Below are 21,445 nucleotides of genomic sequence, written 5' to 3'. Positions count from 1 at the left end.
TATATATTTTAACTATAGGAGATTTCTATATATATTCAACAATATAGTGATATATAAACTCGTGTGTGTATATATACATAAACACATCATAAGAAGTAATAATGCACTCTAGGAATACAGAAGAGGGAAAAATATAGGTATGTATCTCAGAGGTCCTCAGCAACATATTATTGATTTTATGTTTTAAACAATTAGCACTGAGAAAAATGCATTTCTCTAAGTACAAAAATGATAGATATTAATGAGTTGATATAATCTACTACTCATAATTTTGTTGCAAATAGTTGGGGACTGAATGTATGAAAACAAAACATTCCCTAAAAATTTGGTATATAACTAAGTAGTCTTCTTAGGTCAATTACAATTTTAATGGGGAGGAACTCTTGGTATTCTGGTGAAACCATGAAAGCCAGAAAGATGTGACTTGTGATGGAAAATAACATGCCATATGGCATTATAACATGTGACATTGTCCAAAGGAAGGTATCTTACTCAGGCATTCTGTACAGGACTGCTTAATTAGTCTGGGTTTCTACATGCAGACCAGGATATCCTGACTGTAGTTAACTTTAAAATTAAAGGATTATATTACTATCATGTATATAAAAATTTGAGGCAAATTAAAAAATGTACCAGCACTATGGAATTAATGTGTAGCATGTACTGAGTAAGAAAAAAAAATTAAATACTTTGATATTTAGATGTAAGTAGGTACAGTACTCAAATAACATAGTAGTAAAACACGTGGGTAAAAAGACCAGATTGTCTTTTTAATTTCACCTGCTAATTGTGTTGCCTTCAATATGTTTAACCTTTCTATGACTTAATTTCATCATTTGAAACCTTAGAACTAGAGAGTTATTTAAAAAAAATGAAACACTACAAGTAATTGTTTAGGACACAGTGCATAGCAGGAAGTGCGAGTTCAATATTTGTTAGCAGTAGTTGTTGTAAGGTAGTTATTACAAATGTTCTTATTATTATCATATTATACTATTTCATATTCATTCTTTCTTCTCTGGATCACTGGTGAAATCTTGCCTCAAGTGGAATTAAGAATACTCTATCTCTTAACCCATTCTAAATCCTCTTTCTTCTTTGACACATTTTGTGCTCTCCTTGGTGATCTGGAACCTCCCAGATTTATCCATGTATTTTTCCCAGGAAGGCACATCTATCCACTTCAGAAAGACCTCCAACTCTCTATGTGTAATTGTTCAAAGTCTAGACTTGAAGCAAAGTCCTCATCAAATCTGTTTGTAGTTATAGTTATTCATGTTCATGTTTTGGCACAGATAAAATGTGTATGGCATGTGTGTGTGTATACTGAAGGCCTTGGAGATTATATATATATGTATGTATACATACATACTCTAGAGATATGTGTGTGTGTGTATATATATATATATATATATATTCAAGTTCTTCAGTTCACTTTAGCATGAAAACAGTTTGTGGATCATATAAGATTTATAAGTAAGTGGAATTTAAGGAGCTAAAGCCACGAGTGCCACCATGAGAAATTTTATATATTTTATGCTTGAAACACTGAAGGGCAATATGAGATTCTCTGTACAAAAGGGGAAACTGAAGAATGTAAAGTATGAGAACTCTATTTTACCAGCCATATTATTAGAAAGAACAAGCAAAACTTATCTTTAGTGCATGAAAGGAAAGGTCATTGAGCAGCTTTTCGTTTTCCTTTTTGCATTTTCCTCTTGGTATAAGTGTCAGCTCCTGGAAAGAGCATATAACTTATTCTTCCATTTTTTTTTTTCCTCTTTCAAGATACGTAGGAATCTAAAATATTATTTTTTTCACTTGGTTATTTCTCAAAAAAGCCACCCTTTTACCCTTCTGCCTTACTTTATATCCTATAGACATATTTTTGCTATGTGATTTTTTAGTTGTAGTTGTTCGTTTGGAAAAGGGTTAATATCAATTCCTGACCCTGTGAAATAGGGGTGAGATAAAAAGCTATGTGCCTTGATATGAAATACAGTAAAGTCAACTGAGGGAAGCCAAGGAAATTCAGTCTTACAAACTTATCATCTTGCAAACAACTAATCACATTATAAATTATTTACATGCTTGTATATCCACTGTAATTTATTTACAAGAAAAAAATTGTTACAAGCTTAACAGAATCTTTTTCAATCCTTAGTAAAATTTCAGATCAGAACATTTAGATGTAGTATATATAGTTTTTTTAAAAAAACCCAAATGCTTTTGAAATAATAAAGATTTTTTTTTAAAATGCAGAGAGAGCTTTTTAAGGAAGTTGAAATTATCAGTATCTACTAATTTCTCATTGTATTTACTAACTACACTTTGAAACTAAAAGTGAGATGAAAAGTATACAAAGCTAAAAATTACAGCAACATGTTTCTCAAGCATTTCTGAGTTCAAGATAAAATGTTATTGCTCAAATAGCACAGCCATAGTCCTAGAATTATAATTTAAGGCTATTTTTAAAACTTTATTCTACTTATTTGTTCTTGATTGCACCAAACATTAGTTTTTATGCTCTGATATATTATATGCTTATAAACTTAATTCTGAAATTGCTAACATTTGTAGACATAAAAGCAAATACAAATATATACCCATTTCCTTAACATAGTAAATGAGGCACTATTATAAATATGTAAATAATTAGTAATTATTAGTATTTTGGGGGGGTGTTAAAGTAGAAATTATCACAGCACTTTATTTTTACTTACGGGAGATTTTTTTCAGAATAAAAAGGTGTCTGGCAGAATAAAATTAAGTATCATTTTAGAAAATATACCAGGAGTGTTGCTAATGCCAAAACATAAAATAAAAACTGTATTATGTTTTTTTTTCAAAACCAGAAGTAGTAGATTTTTTTTTAAAGTTAAGTAAACTGGTGGCAAGCAGTGTAAAGTAGAGTATGGAAAACGTAGCCAGCCTCTGGTCTATTATTTTAGTTTTACAGGGGAAAAAATGAACGGGGCGGGGGGAAGGAAGACCAGCTCCCCTACCTGGATTGCCAACACCAGCTGGCAGGAGAATTGGAGCAAGTACAACCTGCTCCCACCGAGTGGGGTTAGAAGGTTTGCTCCTTGTTCCCGTCAATACAGCTGATCTGAGCAATCAGGGGGCTGCCATCGGTTTTGGTGAAGGTTTGGAGTGAAAGGTAAACTCTATGCTCCTCCTCACTGAAGTCTTTGCGGAGAGGGGTTCCATTGGTGGTTGGCTATAGTAGGGTGGGTATTTCCAGTGTGGTTTTCTGTCCCATTAGGTCTCTTCAGGAAATAGGCTTTGCTTGAATTTTTTGTTGTTGTTGTCATTGCTTTGCCTGTTGGTTGGAATCTTCTGCAGTACCCTGTCCAGCATTTGTGGGGGGCAATAAAGAAACCCAAAGGACCCCTGTGTCATTCTCAAGTACCAAGGTCCCTAGGTAGTCCACATTCTTCTTTCTTCCTTTCAGAGTTTTTCAATGATTTTTTGTGAGTTATGTCCAGGATTTTGTAGTTGTAGCAGTGATAACCTTGGAGAAATGAGTTTACTTATCCTTCCCTTTTGTGTTCATGATGTAGTAAGTATTTTTTTCCTCCTCTCACGACCTCCTTTATAAATGATCATTTCTTTTTTAATTTTTTCTTTCATGAGGAGGTATCTTCTGAATACCATGAAATGTGCCTGAAAAATATGGATAGTGGGCAAAGCACTACCTATAGTTAATGATCCATATTCTCTTTTTCCTGTAGGGAGCCATTTTCAAGATTACGCTATAATGATTTGGAGAATAAGGAACTTGACCAGCGTCACATACCTTGATAGTGACTGAGGCTGGATTTTACACCAGGCCTCTGAGATTCCAAACTTTTTCTTTCTTTTTTTCCCCTTCTTTCCTCCATTGTACACAATTCTCTTTCTTGAATAGAATAATTGCTTTGCATTACTTTTCTGCTAGACCATGAATTCTTTACGGAAGAATCAGTCTCAATCACCTTTTTATGCTTAGTGCTTAACACATACTCAGGATTTAATAAAGTTTGTTTCTTAAGTAGGTACTAATTTGAGCCCTCTTTAAACAATAAAAATAAAAGCAAAAGTTCTCAAAGAGATCCAAGAATACACTGAAAAATAAAACCAATGGGCCGAGCCCGTGGCGCACTTGGTAGGGTGCTGCGCTGGGAGCGCCGCGATCCTCCCGCCGCGGGTTCGGATCCTATATAGGACTGACCGGTGCACTCACTGGCTGAGTGCCGGTCATGAAAAAACGACAAAAAAAAAAAAAATAAAATAAAACCAAAAGGGAGACAATTCTTTGTAAAAGGACTTTTTCCATATGAAAAGGAAGAACTTACAGGCTTTAATAAAGAAAAGAAAAGAAAAAAAAGATTTGAAATAAATATAAAAGAAGGGTAACTTAAACCTGAGAATAGAACACGAAGGGAATTATTAAATCATCTTCTTTCAACTTATCTGCAGGGAGTCATCAGTTAAATATGCCAGATGAAGAGTTTGTGATGAAGAACACTTGCTGGATCAAAATCAAGAATGAAAGGTAAGCTTACAATTTATGACAAATGTTTATCATGTGCTTTTCAACTTAAAGGAAAAGAGAAAAATCTTAAATGTGTCCAGATTGCCAAAAGTTTTGTTTTTCATATAAACAAATATATAGAGACAAAGAAAAGTTTGACATCCAGAGAAGATTTTTTTTTTTTTTGCTTTTGTTCAATGAGAAAGTAAGTATAATTAAACCTCTTAAAACCTCTATTTGCAAATGAAGCAAGAAATAGTGTGAACTTAATTTTCCTTGACTTTTCCCCAAAGAGTGTATGGAACAAAATACTAAAACAGTCTTCAAGTGCAGTTTCAGTTAAAAATTATTTCATAAAAAAATGGGGAAAAAGGATGATACAAACATCAGCTCTGAAAATAATAGTGTATATTTGATGTATGTAGGTAGTGATTTTCTTCTAAAAAATTCAGTCATAAGCAGTAGGGAAAAAATATTACACAAATGAGATAAATAAGGCCTAATAATTAATATTCCTTGATCTTCAGAATATATAGTTTGGTGAAAATGAAATTGCCCTGAAATTACTTTTATAAATTTTACATATATTTATAAAATACATATATTTATTTCAATGTGTAGTATGTATATTCTATTTGTTACAAATATATGTATTTGAATATTAAAAGTATCTTTACTTTTACAGAGTAAGCAGGGATTCTAGCTAGGCAACATGTAATATCTATTTAGGCTAATGTGGAAACTGGTAACAACACTTTTTGCAACTAAATAGCTGAAACCATTGATTTATGTGGGGCCTGAGATACTTAGGAGGAGGGAAGACTCCTTCTATTGTGACCACAGCCCCAATAATAGCTCTTGCATAAAGAGGCATGTCTGAGGTCTGGGAGAAGGTGAAAAGCAAGGGAGGACAGGTGGCTGAAAAGGAAGAGCCTGGTTAAAGTAAGAGATACATCTTTCATAATAAAGGGAGAAAAAAAGAGATTAGAGGTGGGAATCAGACTTGGTACGTGGTCTGAAAGTCAGAATGAAGAGAGGTTTCAGCTACAGCATGATACATACTTGAACCCAATAACACTCAGCTCCTCTAGCTAGAAGGATGCTTGTCAATTAAAAGAAGAGTCACATTTGACTCAGTTTACTTAGTTTTTACTATGCATTTTGCTTATCTTTTCTTCTGTCCTTTTAAGAGAAGAGGTGAGGAGAGGGTAATGGTAATTTCTGGAAACCGTTCATGGTGTGTGCTCCCAATATAGTAATTTATTCATTTTGCCAGAATGAAGAGAACCCTGGTTATTTCATATTTGAAAGTACTAGTTTTAAGAAGAATCATTAGATACTAAATCATGGACATTTTTAGAGTTGAAAATAAATATAGAAGTGTATTGTTTTGTTTTAATTTGCGATTTCTCAAATTTGCCTTCTGTTAATTAAATGAGCTACAGAATCATGGTTTTCTACCATTTCTGGTAGTTATGTTTGTCAGTAGTCATACTATGTCATAACAATACACCAAATTTGCTGCTTAAGTTTCTAAATTTCTTAACTTTATGTATCATAAAACAGTATTTCCTAAAATAACAATCAATCATTGAACTTATATTTAGACAACAAATTTGTCAATTTTAAAACTAAAATATGTCTTGCTAAAAAGGATTATAGAGACACTTTAGGCATATTAGTTTCCTCTTTTCTTGAGAGTCTAGCATCAATGTAATATACTTTGAAGATGAACTATTTTTCAGATTTGGGAAATATTTCAAATTTAAATTTCCACTAGTCATTCACAGTGAATTGTCAATCTCCATGAAAAAGGTATGTGTTGCATTTTACCATAGTTAGGACTTGTGAAGCTGTACTCCTTTTTAAACATAGGTGTGCTTATGATACCTTGCAGTGAAGGTAGCTATACTTACAACAGCTAATTTAATTAGGCAAATTTTTTTGGTAAAGCAAAGACTGTGATTTGATGAATGATGCTATGACCCCGATGAAGAACACCCCACAAAATAATTTTCACTTAAATTATGTGGAACTGGGCATTATTTAAATGATTAATTTGTGTTCATTAATTAATTATGCTCAAAAAGTCTACTCAACACATATTAGTGTTCCTTTAAACATGCATGTTTATTGATAAATTGGTAGAGAGCAAAGAAATAAAAAAATGGTGGTATTAATGGAATGGAAATCTACTGAATCAAAGAGAAGCAATCAAGTAATCTATTATTCTCCTGTTGCTCAGGACCAGAAGAGTGGAGTCCAACTTGGTTGGTGAACAGTTTTAAATTCATATTTAACTTCATACTTAAACCTAAACTGAGAGGTTTTTTTTTTTTTTATGTTCCAGTGTAATTAGAATATTTATAAGTTGGATAAAATACACAAATAATAATTACGATTTGTAATAATGAATATGTTAATAATATTGATTTGATCATCACATATTGTGCATAAATAATGATAGTCAACACTGTACCCCCAAAATATGTATAATTAATTATACTTCAATTGAAAAAAAGAATATTTAGCAATGATAAGAAATTTGAAATTTCATTGAGTGACCAAAAGGGTCTTGTTTTCTAAAAGTCATGTAATGTAACATAACATAGAATGATCTGAGAGCAGCTAAATTGGAGGAATTTGGCATTTATGCCTACAGAATATCCAGTCTACTTTAGGCATTTCAGCCGTCTTCTTGAAGTGACAGCTAGCAATTGTGCACCTTAAAAAAATGACAAGTAAGATATGTTTTACTCTTTGTATTTTCTGTCCAGGAGAAGTATTTCAATTGATTGGATGGGCTAAAATAAAATTGGGTAAAATGTTGAAGAGTGAACAGTTATATTGTCTCTGAGCTCTTTGAAGCACTGAAATTCCATAGTTCTATGATAATCCACCTGGGCTATATAGTCCAGGTTTCTGCCATTGTAGTTATACTTGTCATTTTTCATGTCCTGTCAAAATCTTAAAGCTCAATAATCTGATTTATAACAGTGTGGCAAAAAGGGATAGACTATATCTTTTCATTTCTTTGTTCACTGAGATCATTCTAGAATATACAATTGTTTGGCAACGTAAGTGATAAAAACCAGACATGTTGAGAGATCTATTGGTATGGATAAATCTTATCTCGTTTTCCTCCCTAAACTTGGCAGCTACTTTTGACATCTCTTGTTAATCCATCAAAGTTAGAGAACAAATCGTGACATATTCAAGCACTAAATTTTAATTGACGAGGACTAGCATTGGTTCCCCTATCTTTTTGGAATAAACCACAACATATATGGAGAGATTTCTGTGGTGTGTTTTGTTTTATTTCAGACAGCAACCCAGAAGAGTTGTTTATCTGTTCCAAATCAAAAATCAGATAACCAATTTTTATCTTTCTTTTTAATCAGAGGGAGATTTATATTTTCAAAGATAAGTAAATGAACAAGGAAGTAGGTAAGATCCAACACAATGAACTAACCTAATAATAGAATTGAACAAGCCAATAATATATACCCAGAGAATAAAAAAGGAATTTACTGTGGGGGAGTGGTTTAGTGATTATAGGGGCCCAGAGGAAGTTATTCTCCAGAAACTGAAAAAGCAAGGAAAGAAGAAGGGAAACACTATAACTACCAGCAACATTAAGCTTCTCTCCTTGTTGATATAATGGTGTGCGCTTGGTAATGTGCTGCCTCAAGTAGAGATCAGCCTAGGTGGCATGTGGTGATATGACCAAGTCAGAACTGGGAGGGAATTATTGGCCGCTTCCAATAATCAGTGCATATAGGAAACATAGACTACTTAATATGCACACCAAAATCCCATGGTCTATCTTGAGAAAAGAATAAAATCCAACCTAAAACTGCCTAAGGCTTAACAGTATCTACAATATAGGCATAAACTTTGCATGTTATATGTAATATTTTCTCTTTTAAATTTAAACTTCTCGGCGTAACTGTCGTAAGCATGCCTGCTATATTTCAGAAATTCCCAGGAGTGCTTGGAAAATGTGCATTCTTCAATTATATCTTATGTGGCTAAATGAAAATATGCATAAATAAGTATGCCACAAACATTAACTTTGAAATTCAGAGGCTGATTAGGAGAAAAATGTCCATTCTCTTTCTTTTCATGGTTTAATGTCATAAGCCCTGAAAAGAAGTCTTTATTTAACCAACTTTTCAACACTAGTTTGAACACTAAACATCTGCAAAATTACTCTTGTAACCACTAAATTTTATGTGTGCATATATATGTACACACACACACACACACACACACACACACACACACACACACACACACACACACACACACACACACACACACGTTCATGAAATTTATTTTCCAGAATTTGGTTAGATTCCAGCTCTCCAGGCTTCTGGAGGTGAGGACAAAAGTTTTTAAATACCGCTAACACAAATTTACCATATCCTAATGTTTAAACCCTAACCATTGGATTGAAAACTCTCTGTACCATCAATCCTTGAGAAGCTTGGGACAAGGCTTCTTTTGTTTCCAAGCGCATTTTATATTCACAGTAAAATTTTCCCCCAAAGGTTAACAAACCTGGGAAAGATCTCAGGCAAGCTTTGGTTGAACTCATCCTGAGTATTCAGTAATTTCTTCACCATACTAAAATTGGAACCTGGAACTGTAAGTTATGTGGTTACCTCTGTTAAAATTCCAGTTAGTGATTGATTTAAAACCGGGAAGACTTCAGTGGAAGATTTGCTCTTTGTGTTTGGACAAATCTTCTCTAGGAAAGATATAATTTAAGTCTAATCATTTCAAATCATGATTGAAATCACTAGTCAAGAAGACTCAAAATCAATGCGTATGTGAAAAAATAGATATGTGTAGCTTGATACAACTTCAATATACTTTTCTCTTAGTTCACGTGTAGATGTTTTATATTAGAAGGTACAGACTTTGTGAAGCACTGATTGTATTGTTTCGCATTACATCTGTCATTGCATAAGAAAAGCATTTGGCATGTTTAGACATGCCTATGATACACCCATTCATCTCTGAGTGCTTAGGTGGCACCAACATACTGGCTTGCTTAATGATTACATCTTTACTCTTTATTTTCCTTACAGATTCTGGGGTAAGAGAGAGCAAGGTATCTTTGTATTATCTTTACACCTTTTATATAGGTATTATATAATAAATATTTGTGATTGAGACAAAGCAGTTTATTTTTATTGTATTACCATTCAAACAATTTTCACATCACTAATTTTTAGATTTTTATTTTTGATTTTCAGTGAATGTCTTGTTTCTTTCCAAAACAATATATCTGATATCAGAACTTGGTATTTTATCTCAGTGCTGTGTCTCTAGTGCCTAGCACAGTGCTCAGCACATAGTAGTTGTTAGATAAATATTTAATGAATATTTTGTATTAATAAATATATTCTAATATTTCCATTTTTTATAATTGTGTTTATAAAGAAATGGCATTACTGTGTCTCAATGTATTTATAGCACAGATTTTAGCATTTAATGGTGATTCTGATATTAGTTCTTTTACATGATAAGTTGCTATGAAAAATAAATCTGAAAAGAGTGACTTAATAAAATAAATGTTTATTTGTCTTTCACTCATCAATATGCATATGTATGTTCTGGGATGATAGGGCTGCTTTTCTCTACAATATCATTCAGGGACAAGATCTTATTAATAATTCAAACCGATAACATTTTTAAGAGATAAACCATTGGATATTCCACCAAATAGTTTTTTAAATATGTTATTTGCCAGTGAATACACACTTTACAGATATTGGCCTCTCAAAACTTTTACTTAATTTTTGTTTCAAACTTCCTTAAGAAGTATTAAAAGCTGCATTTTTAAAAATTATAAAAAGCTTCAGCATGAGAAAATCTTTCCTTGGTCTTCCAAGGTAAATAAACTCTGAATAGTGTAATTATACTTAAGCTGCATAAACACACATATATGTGACTTGGTATGTTTTTAAGCAATATGTTAACAGTAATTACCTCTGGGGATTGGATTTATGGAAGACTATGCTTTGTATATTATATATTTTCATAATGTGTAAATTTTAAGAACTTCGTATAACTTAAGTAATCAAAAAAAATATTTTAAAGATGATAGAATTTCAAAGTTATAGTTCTTTTGATGATGCATATTTTAATCATTTGTGACAGGGCAATTATGCCAAAAAAAAAATCCCCAAAGTTTTTGACATTAAAAATCTACCTTCAAAAGGAAATTAACAAACATGAAAATAGTGACTAAACCCTTACCTTTCAAGAAACCAGGATGATATCGGTTTTCCAAAAATTGAGAAGTAAAACATATTAACTTTAAACTTTGAATCTCAAAGAATAGTGACCATAAATATGAAAACTGTTTTGAAATTATTTGAGAAGAATTAAACAATAAAGGAAAGGTTTTTTACACACTTGATAACAAAAGCTTCCCCAACTTCAATCTGAAAAGAACTATGCAAAGTTCAAGTTCAACTGTATGAGAATCAATTTAATCAAGCTTGACTCTTTGTTTATTCAAAATAGCCTTCACAATAATGTTCCATGAAATTCCAAAATATTACATACTTACTTGATTCAACTAATCATAGCTGTCAGCACAAAAGGTTGCCAAAAAAGTTTCTCAAAAAATCATCATGTACGTGTCATATGGAGAGTGAGAGAGAGAGAGAAAGGAGCCAGGTGATAAGGGTATTGAACACAAATTAGTAATGCAACTGATAAGAGCCTTCAGAACTCAATAATATTAGAAAAATATTTGCCACTTCATCTGGAAGGCACAGTGTGCTTTACCAATTTAGTTCAGTTGATGAGTATTTGCATTTCAGTTGAAGTTTTACATTTTCTATTTCAAATTTTATTTATTTACTTATTTATTGGTTTTGTTTTGTTTTTTCCATTGTATAAACTAGGTGTTTGGTAAATTTACTGAATGGAATCGAACCTAATATTTAAAACTCAAAGTCTTTATAATTGATTTATAAAAATTGGAAGTGACATTCTGTTTATACAATACTTCTTTTTATCTATGCTAAATATACCAACATTATAACTTGATAACGACTTATTGGCTGTATAGCTCTTAAAAGGAGAAGTAAGACTATTTTAAATTTTTACTCATGAGACTTAAATCTTACTTTTGGGGTTTTACCTTGATGAGCTATTATTACTTTTGCTGGAATGACCATAAAAAACGCATCTGTTCACTTCTGAATAACACAGTAAAGATTCTATGAATATCTTGTTTATAAAATGTAAAATTAAATTTCTTCACAATGTGTCTTTTAATTCTCATGACTAACCTATGAGGATGTTATCTCTATTTTACAGATGAAGAAACATGTCCAAAGTCCTGCTGCTAGAGCATAGATGGGATTTGAATGTAGGCAGCAATCTGACCCTACAGTACGGTCTCTAAACTATCATATTGTAAAGCTGCTATAGACTTATTTGTAATATACTGGAAAGCTTTCTTAAGCACCAGAAAACATTTTAGTAATGGTGTGTCTCTAATGTGGTTATTTGCGTAATATGGATCCTAAAAAGTCTTCCACATGCACCTTCCTAATCACAAGTAGCCATTTCCTCTCCAAATTATTCAATCTCCTGAAATTTATGGTAATTATTTCTTATGTTTCTTCAGTTTAATGACCAAGATATGCATCCTTTAGTCCAGCCTGTTTCATCATTTATTTTTGTTGAGTCTCTATTTTTTTTTTTACAGATCCCCATCTATTCCATTCCTTTCCTTACAATTAATTTGTTGAAGAACACAGATTATTTTTTAAAATTTAATTCAATTAATTTATTTTTATTTTTTTATTATTATTTTTTAATTTTTTATTTTATTTTATTTTATTTTATTTTTTTATTTTTATTTTTATTTTTTTTTAATTTTATTTTGTTGATATACATTGTGGCTGATTATTGCTCCCTATCACCAAAACCTCCCTCCCTTCTCCCTCCCCCCTCCCCCCAACAATGTCCTTTCTGTTTGCTTGTGGTTGTTATATCTTCTTCCCCCCCCCGTTTTGTGTGTGTGTGTGTGTGTGTGTGTGTGTGTGAATTTATATATTAATTTTTAGCTCCCACCAATAAGTGAGAACATGTGGTATTTCTCTTTCTGTGCCTGACTTGTTTCACTTAATATAATTCTCTCAAGGTCCATCCATGTTGTTGCAAATGGCAGTATTTCATCCGTTTTTATAGCTGAGTAGTATTCCATTGTGTAGATGTACCACATTTTTCATATCCACTCATCCAATGATGGACATTTGGGCTGGTTCCAACTCTTGGCTATTGTAAAGAGTGCTGCGATGAACATTGGGGAACAGGTATTGATATGCATATTGATATGCATATTCATGCAGTACAAAGCTGACCATCACCACCTGTGCCTAAGACATGATTGTCAGATAGATACTATTAGCATGCCCAATTACCACGAATTGTGATTATTTCCCATGTCCCCCACCCAACTGATCCCCAACCTCCCTCTGCTTTCCCTTCTTTTTCATCTTCCCCCAGAAACACTTAGTAAGCTCTCTCCATCTGCAGTCCAATGCATCATTGTGGTTTTTCTTTCTGTCTTTCTTTCTCTTTTAGTTCCCACTTATGATGAAGACATGCAGTACTTTTCCCTCTGTGTCTGGCTTATTTCACTCAACATAATTTTCTTCAAGCTCATTCATGTTACTGCAAATGGTAGAATTTCATTCCTTTTGATGGCAGAGTAGTATTCCATGGTGTATATATACCACATTTTCCTTATCCAGTCATCCATCAACAGACATTTAGGTTGGTTCCATATCTTGGCTATTGTAAATAGAGCTGTGATGAACATGGGAGTGCAGGTATCCCTTTGACAGGAAGATTTCCATTCCTTTGGGTATATATATATAGAAGTGGGATTGCTGGATGGTAGATCTATCTGTAGATGTTTGAGAAACCTCCATACTGTTTCCATAGTGGTTGTACTAATTTACAGTCCCACCAACAGTGTAGGAGCATTCCCCTCTCTCCACATCCTTGCCAGCATTTGTTATTCTCTGACTTTTTGATTATAACCAGTCTAACTGGGGTGAGATGATATCTCAATGTGGTTTTAATTTGAGAACACAGACTATTTGACTTGTAGTTTTTCAAAGTCTGCATTTTGATGGTTGCATGTTTTTCTTTCCTTTGTGTTTCCTGTAAATGGGAAGATGGCTCCAGAATTAAAGTCATTTGAATCTAATGACTATGGGAAGACTTTAGACAGTGTTGTATTCTTTCATCAGCAAGCGTATCCTATCTGGTTGCCTCACTTGTTCTGATGTTAGCATCTGTTCCTGATTAATGTCTAGATTCATGCATTTAGTGTCCACTGGAAAATGGTGATATTTTAAATTTATCATTTCTTTTTCAATTATTTGATAGAATACTTTTAAAAAGATATTTTTTTTTCTCCTTCCAATATTTGGTTACCCAGTGATACATCTAGTAGAGACAATATAAATGTTTTCAATTTGCTTATGAGTTTTCAAGATAATAAATTTATTTACTTCAAAAGTGAATAATCAGGATTTTTTTTATTATAGTATCATGATGAAGTCATAGATTTAAACAGTTTTTTATCAGTTTTGTATTGGTATTTTTCTGGTATGCTTATATTTTCTGTAGGTGTATTATTGCAGATTACTTATTCTCTTTTTCCTTATAATAGCTTTTTATGGAGTTTGGACCTTACCGCTTTCCCATTGCTCATTGTTATGTGAAATTCATTTTTCTGGATGTTTAAAAGAGGCTAGTTCAGGATTGCTTTTGCAATGTTATAGAACTTTATCTTCTGTTGTTTTTTGTTGTTGTTTTAAAAAATATGATGATTTATTTCTGAAATTCCCTAGCTCTCTTCTGCTCCCTCGTTTTCCTCTTGAAATTCTCTTCCCTTTCCTTCTACATTCCTTGTCCAACTTATTATTTTTTTATTTCCATTAATTTCTCCTCACTTTGGAGTCATGGCCTGGAAGGAAATTCTTGATGGTCTCTTTTAAAAGTTCATAGGTAATAGACTGTGCCAGACTCCTTAGACATAACTAGAACTTTTGCACACACCTGCTAACAAATTGGTCAAAACTTTCATTTTCAGCTATTGCTCTAAAATAGGCCTATTATGTTTTCTTGTTGGCTTTTTGGTACTAATACCAATCACTATTTTTTTGATGATATTTCTTATATTTATTATACATAATTGATCTATTTCTTGCATTAATTGTTAAGACATATGTTTTAATTTTTTTCCTTTTATAAATAATATTCTCTTCAAGTGTCCTAATTTCTTTTCTTCACAATATGTCACAAATGTCAGCATATTTTCTGTTCTGTATTTTATATCTACAACTTAAAAAAAAAATCTCTGGTCTCTTATTTCTTTACTGCTAATATAACCTCTAAGCAGAAATACCAGGTACATCCAGACAAAGTGCTTGAACAGTCTTTATCACTAACTCCCCAACTTAAGATAGTGGTCATGAATAAATATTTGCTGAATAAACAATTGGAATGGGCTTGTAGTCTATTTACTGTGTATTTACACTATACTGCCAATTCAATTCAGTAACCTCTATCAATTGAAAATGACCTATTCACATTAGAGATCACAGATAATTAAGTGACAAAACCACAAAACACTCCATTTAAAATGGAATATTCCATAAAATCTAATTATAACTTAGAATAACAAATTAATTCATTTCCTCTACAGTGTATGCATAGTGCACTAAGTAATGTCTTAAAATTAATACTTTTTACCTTGGCAACTCTACTCCATTAAAATTAAATTACAAGTAGACTGATTCTATGTAGAATGTAGAAAAATGAAAAAAAGCATTGCTACTATTCTAACAAGAAAAAGTAGAGAAACTACAAAACCATAAGTTTTAATAAACCCACCAGAAAAAGGATGCAAAGTAAATAAAATGCTTGAAATCTAAGGGAAGATAAGCCTCTTCAAGAAGAGATAGGGAGTGAGCACTGGCCCATCTTTGGTAGAATTTAAAAAGAACAGATTATGGGCAGCATGCAAGAGTGTAAGAAGAATATGATTGTTAGAGTACAGAAACACTAGAATAATAAACAAAGGGAGTTTTAAATAAGTCTAAAAGTAATTGAGTGTCTAGAGCAAAAATGGCAGCATTACAGGTTTATTGAATATGTAAAAGTATATGACAATAGTAACAAAAAACAAGAGAAAGAAATTAGAAATACACTGTTGTAAGTTTGTTCCTTCATAATGTACTTAGTATGATATAATTATTTGAAGTTAAACTGCAATTAAAGTTAAATACTGTAACCTCAAAGGACAGCTTAAAATAAAAATAGTAGTTGTTAATATTATCCATTATTGTAGATAGCATAAAATTATAAAATTAACTAAATTAATCTGAAAACAGAACTATATGTAGGCAAAAGGAACAAGGAAAAATGAACCCAGCAGAAAACAAATATCAGGTTATGTAAACCTAGCCATATTAAAAATTACATTAAACACAAATGATATAAACACAGTAATTAAAAGACAAATATCATCAGATATAAAATAGCAAGACCTAATTATATGCTGCCCCCATATAAAGACATAGATAAGCTAAAAGCAAAAGTTAGAAAAGAGGTATACATTGTCAACATTAATCAACAGAAAATTGTAGTGGCTATATTAATATAAAATAAAATAGACTTTAGAACAAGTAATATTAGCAGGAATAAAAAGAGATATTACATAGTAATAAAAAGGTGAAATTTTTTTAAAACACAGCAATCCTAAATGGGTATTTCTGTAACAGAATTTCAGAATTCCATGAGCAAAAACTGATAGAACTGAAAAAAGAAATAGACATATCCGAAATTTAATCAGAGATCTCAACGTCTCTCTCAATAGAACAAGAAGGTAGGAGATCAACAAGAAGTTCTTTTAAAATGAACAAAACTATGAGTCAAGTTTATCTAACCATAATTTTTAAAACAATTCATTTAATTTTAAACAATTCATTTAAATTTTAAAAGAGAATACACTTTTTTCTTAAACCAAATGCCATAGACTGAATACTTGTGTCCCCACAAATTCAGAAGTTGAAGCCCTAATCCCTAATGTGATGGTATTTGGAGGAGGGAACCTTTAGGAGTTAATTAGGTTTAGATGAGGTCATGAGTTTGGAGCCCCTATGATGAGATTAGTACCCTGGTAGGGAGTAGAGAAGAAAAGAGATATCTTCCTCTCTCTATGCTATGTTAGGACACAGCAAGAAGGCAGCCATCTGCAACCAGGAAGAGAGCCCTTACGAGACACCCAATCAGCCAGAACCTTGATCTTGAACTTCCCAGTCTCTAGAAACATAAGAGATAGATGTTTGTTATTTAAGCCTCCAAGTCTAAGCTATTTTGTTATAGCAGCCCAAGCAGACTATGACAGTACACATAGAACATTCACCAAGAGAACCCAAAACAAAACATATTTAACTATTTGTTATGACCACATCCAAATTTAACTAGGCATCAATAACAGAAAGATATCCAGAAAATACAGAAATATTTTAAAATTATATAACATACTTATAAAAAACCCATGGGTTAAAACAGAAATCACACAAGAAATTAGAAAATATTTTGAATTAAATGAAAATGAAAATACAATGTATCTTTTTGTGTCATGGAGATAAAGTGATATTTAGAGAAAATTTATAACATTATATGCTTATATTAGAAAAGAAGACAGTTCTCCAATCAATGATCTAATCTATCATCATAAGAATAATAATAGAAAATGAAGTTAAATCCAGATAAACCATAAATAAGGTAATAAATAAATGTAAGAGCTAAGAGCAGAATTCAGTAAAATTGAATACAGAAAGAAATAGAGCAAAACAAAAAAATCAAAGTTGATTCTTTGAAAATATCAAACAAATAGATATAACCAGCCAGATTTATCAAGAAGATAGAAGATATACATATCCAATATGCAGAATGAAAAAGGATAGATTGCTATAAACCCTTAAGATATAAAAGAAAAATAAAATAATATTACAGTTAATTTCATGTCAATAAATTTAACATCCAAGATATAATTACAAATTCCTTGAATTAAAAAAAACTATCAAAGTTCATTCAGTATAGATAACTAAGAATATTTGTAGGAATATTCCTATGCTTATTGAATAAATTGAATTTGTTGTTAAAAAACTTACTACAAACAAAACAGACCAAGATAGCTTCTATAACAAATTCTTGCAAATATTTAAAGAAAAAATTATATTAGTTGTATACAAAGCCTTCCAGAAAATATCATTTGTTGAAGCTCCTCCCAAGTTATTTATGTGACCATTATTACTCCAATAGCAAAATTATTCAAGTGTATTATAAAAGAATAAGCCTACAAAGTCATGTTCTTATTCCACATAGGTGCAAATAGTACCAACAAAATATCAGCAAATTTAGAGCAACAATATATAAAAAGGACAGTACATCACTACTAATTAGCAATGATCTCAGGAATGCAAGTTTGATTCAACATTCAGCAACCAAGCAGACAGTGATGTAATCAGGTGATAAAATTCATCATTTCAGTAGACTCAATGAGAAAAACAATAAATGCAAGAAAAAGAATGGGAAAATTCAGTATCCATTTTTTATAAAAATTCACAGCACACAGGAACTAGAAGGGAGTTTCTTCAACCTGATTTTTTAAAAAACTATGTTCTTTTAAAATCTTTTCAAGCCCATGCTATTTTAGGTCACAAGGTGGCTTCAGTACTACTCGCTCCAACAGGTAGACCATTCAGTCTATCACAATTACATATCATGTAAACTGTCATTTGTTGTTGTTGTTTTGGGTTTTTTCGGTACAACTGGCAAACTGATTCTAAAATTTACGTGGCAAAGTGAAGCAAGTAGAACTTTCAAAACAACTCTGAAAAAAAAAAAAAAGAGAGAATTCACAGTCCCTGTTTTCAAGTATTACTATTAAGCCACAATAACCAAGACAGTGTAGTATTGGTGAAAGATGAGGCACAGTGGATGTATTTTGTAACATGACTTTTGATAAAACTGCTTACTTAGTATCCCAGTTAACATAGGCTCCAACCAACTCGGAAGTATGACTAGTTTATTTATTTATTTTTTTTCTTTCCTTCCTTCCTTCCTTCCTTCCTTCCTTCCTTCCTTTCTCTCTCTCTCTCTCTTTGGTCTCATCTTTTTACTGTCTTCTTTCCTCCTTTCTTTCTTTCACCACCTGTTTTGAATTCTATAATTATTTCATACCATGGTTTGGAATCAGAAAGACATGCAACTGATATCTGATTTCTATACTCTGGCTGTGTTTCTTTGCAAATTACTTAAACCTTTCAAGCTTCAGTTTTCTCAATTCTGAATTGGAGGTACCTGTATCTACCTTAGGAGTTTTGTGTGTGCATATGGTAAGAGAAGGAATTTGAATTTTTTGTTTTTATTGAAACAACATTTAAATTATTTTGATCATCATTATAAAATATGTTTACACTCTTTAATTTACAAGCAAATCCAAACAAAACAAAATAAAATACAAGTAAGGCTGAGGCTACTTGCATAGTAAATACAAGATGTTTGTGTCACCAATTCAGAGTCAGAAAATGACATACTCCCTGTATCTTATCCTGCCAATAATCTGTTTTTTACTGTTCAGTAGAGATTTTCAAGGAAACTGTAATTCCTTAACATAGCATAATGTCACTCTGAGTGTAGTGAGATACTTTTTGCAATGGGTATGCTTTAGCGGAGACTTCTTCACTCCTCTTATCTCTCCTCTTATCTTTAATAAGTGACCTAAGGAAATAATGTTACTGTTGCATATTAGAGGCTGTTTGTCAAACACTCCTGGGCTAGGGCATCCAAAATTTTTTATTGGTTGTGTTCATATGAGTAGTACTTTTCAGTTATACAAATTCCTTAGTATGACAGTAGTGTATTGCTATCAATAGAATTATTATGATACTTAGTCTGATTTTAAGGTACAAATATCATCAGTTATCACCATGATATTCCAGCTATGCATTCCCCACATCATCTAGCCTATTTCCACTGATACTCAAATACCTTTTTCCAGTTAACAAAACACATTTTTTTGTAACATGTCTTTTCACTCTACTCACTTGCATATTTGATCTGGGCTTTACTATAACTGGAATAGTTTTGTTCCTTCTGTCAATAGAAAGCTCTTGCTGAATTTTATGTTCTAGCTTAAAACCCATCTCTTTACTCTGAGTTCTTAGTAAATCATTTTTTAAAAAAATTTTCCACTTTGAAAATGCTTATTTGTAAATATTTTATGATTGTTGGGTATTGCTGTTTTGACTTTTTAAATTGATTGTATACACCCTGATGGAAGGAATTGGTTATCTTGCATTTTTACTTTTCCTAAAGTTTTTAGTATTTAACACACAATTGGTAGTCAATGAATTTTAAGAGAGTCACTGATAAATTGATGTAAGCTTTTAGTCACTGAGAAATCCATGACTATATTTTAGAAAACATTTCAGTGGAACATCTATTCATCCATCAAGCTTATTTTTCTCTTGGTATTGCAAACTGTAAATGTTTTTCTGCTATTAGCATACGTACCTGCACGGTATCCCTCATGAGTTTCCTTTACTACAGGCTTTTCCCCAAATCTGTCATTATGCTCATATTGTGCATTTTAATGCATAATGGAAAACCTGTGTGCATTGTGAACAGCGGCAGAATGTATTCTTCAGGGTGATAAGTTATGTTTCATGTAATGTCAGTTCCTCTCTGTGAATTTACTCTGTTCTCAGTAAATGTGTTTGAAATTAATAGAGCATTAGTCCCTAATCAAGGAAGTATTTAGGAATACATTTTTAATTAAAATGAACTATGGGGAGGAATAAATAATGTTAGACTTTTTCTGTTAATTTGACATAATACATTACTCATGTATCTCTGTGCATTACTAAAGATTACACCATTGGTATTTCTGTAAACCCTATATAAAAATAGAGGCAAAAGGAAAGAAGCAGATTTAATAAAACATTTTTTAAAAAACTTCAAGTCACACAGAGGCCGTGATGTAAACCAAATCATAAGATATATTCTGTACTTGTAAAGACCTAAAGTGATCATATAATCAAGTCATGCACTTACTTACAAGCAATGAACACTACAGAGAGATGCATCACTGGCTTTTAAATACAGAGACTATTTGGTGTTCCTTTGTAGTGTTATCTTTGCCATCAAAAAGTTCTGTCACAAGTCAGCTTCAACGAACAATAATACCAGTCTTTTTGTTTATTTGTTAACATATATTCATCCTAAATATAAAGTTCAAAAAACCAATTTTGCATTGTAGGCATGAAATATAATTTCATTATTAACTCTTACACATTAGCAAAAATTCAAATAATATGAAAAACAAACAAAGCAAGACTCAAATCTGCCAGATACCACCTACAAAGGGACACAATCTCATAATCTTGCAGAATATGTGAATTAATAGTAGAAATATTATACACTTTCAGCAATTAAAGCCTGAGTTCTTTTCATTTTATTAAGATTATAGAAAGAAAAAAATGTTCAATATGAAAATATTATTGGGATCATGATTGTTCCTTTGATGCTGATCTTATTAACAAACAAGGCTGTATAAAATTTGCCATGTATATACTCTAGGACATGGGTGACAACTTTCTTAGTAATGATTTTCAGGCTGTACATAGGATTATTTATGGCGTGACATGATATTCAGCAATTGGAAATTAGCTTTCAAAAGCAAAGAGACTCCTTCCTCCAAAGAAGTAAAAACCCTCTCCATTCTGCAGCAGCCCTTAGAGAGTCTTTAAATGACACAGAAGTCAAAAAGTGGTGAAGAACTTCTGCCCCTGAAGGATAAGAGAC

The sequence above is a fragment of the Cynocephalus volans genome, chromosome 1 (genome assembly GCF_027409185.1).
Source record: "Cynocephalus volans isolate mCynVol1 chromosome 1, mCynVol1.pri, whole genome shotgun sequence".
Classification (NCBI taxonomy): Eukaryota; Metazoa; Chordata; class Mammalia; order Dermoptera; family Cynocephalidae; genus Cynocephalus; species Cynocephalus volans.
The sequence above is the reverse complement of the archived record's forward strand: the minus strand, read 5'-3'. Positions refer to the sequence as shown.